The sequence below is a fragment of the Propithecus coquereli genome, unplaced genomic scaffold, assembly GCF_000956105.1.
Source record: "Propithecus coquereli isolate 6110/MARCELLA unplaced genomic scaffold, Pcoq_1.0 Scaffold222, whole genome shotgun sequence".
Taxonomy (NCBI): Eukaryota; Metazoa; Chordata; class Mammalia; order Primates; family Indriidae; genus Propithecus; species Propithecus coquereli.
Window position 1 is genome coordinate 1,466,351 of NW_012147412.1, and position 2,043 is coordinate 1,468,393.

A 2,043-nucleotide genomic window follows, 5' to 3' on the forward strand; every position below is an offset into this window, starting at 1 on the left:
GCAACAAAATATCAATAAGATATAGGAAGCTGAACCACACCATTAACAAAATTGATCTAATTGATTATATAGAACACTGAACTCAACAAAGAATACAAATTCTTTTTAAGCATTCACAAAAAAATGTATCCCAGATTTCCCACATACCGATCCATAAAGCAAGGCTTGATAATTTCCAAGGGATTGAAATCCTATGGAATGTGTTCTCTGACCACAGTTTAATTAAATTAGAAATTCATTGTAAAATTTCCACATATTGGTAAATCAAGAAATATACTTCTTGTTGTATTTTCCTCTAATTTGGTCTTGAGGTCTCTTTGGAGAGTGGCTATAAACTTTGGCCTTGCCCTGATATGGCTCCAGGGGAGGTGGTCATGGGTGTCTACAACGTGCCTTTCACAGGATACTTCTTTATCCCAGCAGATGGCCTAATGCCTAAGTGTCCAACCCATAACCAGATGTCCCTCTCACAGGAAACTTGTTTATACTGGCAGATACCCTTGTGGTTCTTGTCTGACCTGTGTCCAGTTTATCCCTACCAAGACAGTCACTCTCTAGCAGAGCCCTGACCAGGAAAGAAGTCAGGTGTGTCAGTCAGGTGAGACACAGAGAAGGCAACATAACAAAGCACATGAAGTAACAGAAGCAGTGTATTATTTGTGGATCACAGAGAAAAGAGACGAGCACACCCTGCAGGGCCAAAAAATGGGAAGGGGAAAGCAATCTGGGACATGTGTCCTCAACCAGTGGCGGGGAGGGGGTAGGGGACAAGAGAGAAAGTGAGGAACCTATGTGACAAAGCCTTTATTAGGGTCCAACACGTTACCCAAACAGGTTTCCCATAGGGAGTTCTAACTGGTGAGTTTACAGCAAGCTGGTGTAAGTTCTATGGGGTCACACTGTGACTGGGAGGTGGTCGTTGTGGCATATCCGTGCAGTCCATGCTGGGTGTAAGGGTCAGTGGGCAAGTCAAGTAGGTTGTGTTTATCTGTCCATTGGGAGGTGGTCACCCAGAGCAAGTTGTATAAGGCAGATAATGATCGACCACCTTGAAGAATTGGAAGGAGGGTTGAGAACTGGAAACTGTGTCAAAGGTAACTAAGTCCTGCTTCTGGTATCTGGCATGAGTAAGTTAAACTTACATACATATGGAAGCCAAGGCAACATAAATTTATAGGCATTCACTACACTTCTAAGTAACCCATGGGTCAAAGAAGAAATCACAAGTGAAATTAGAAAATATTTTGAACTAAACAAAAACGAAAATATAACATCAAAATTTGTGGGATGCAGCAAAGTAATGCCCAGAGGAAAACTTAAAAACTTGAATGCATATGTAATATTAAAAAAGAAGAGATATCAAAGATCAATAATCTAAGCTTTTACCTAAGGAACCTAAAAAACTGAGCAAATTAAATCCAAACTAAGAAAATAAATAAATAAGTAAAAATCAGAGCAGAAATCAATGAAACCCAAAACAGGAAATTAGTAGAGAAAAATCAGTGAAACCAAAAGCTGATTCTTTGCAAAGATCAATAAAATCAATGAGCCTCTAGCTGGGCTAACTAAGATAAAAAGAGAGAAGACACGAATTACTAATATCAGAAATGAAAGAGGGAATATCACTACAAATCCCACAGATATGAAAAGGATAATAGAGGAATATTATGAACAACTCTATGCCTACAAGCTTGACAACCTAGATGAAATGGACCAATTCCTTGAAACACAATTGACCAAAACTCATACAAGAAGAAACAGGCAATCTGAATAGGCCTATATCTATTTAAAAATTGACTTAACAATTAATAACCTTCCAAAACAGAAAGGACCTAGCCCAAATGGTTCATTGATGAATTTTACCGATACTTAAGGAAGAAGTCGCACCAATTTTCTATAATCTTTCCAAAGAATGCAAGCAGAAGGAATACTTCCTAACTCATTCTATGAAGCCAGCATTGCCCTAATGCCAAAACAAGAACATTACAAGAAAACTATAGAGCAATATCTCTCATGAATATAGAAGCAAAAATTCTCAACAAA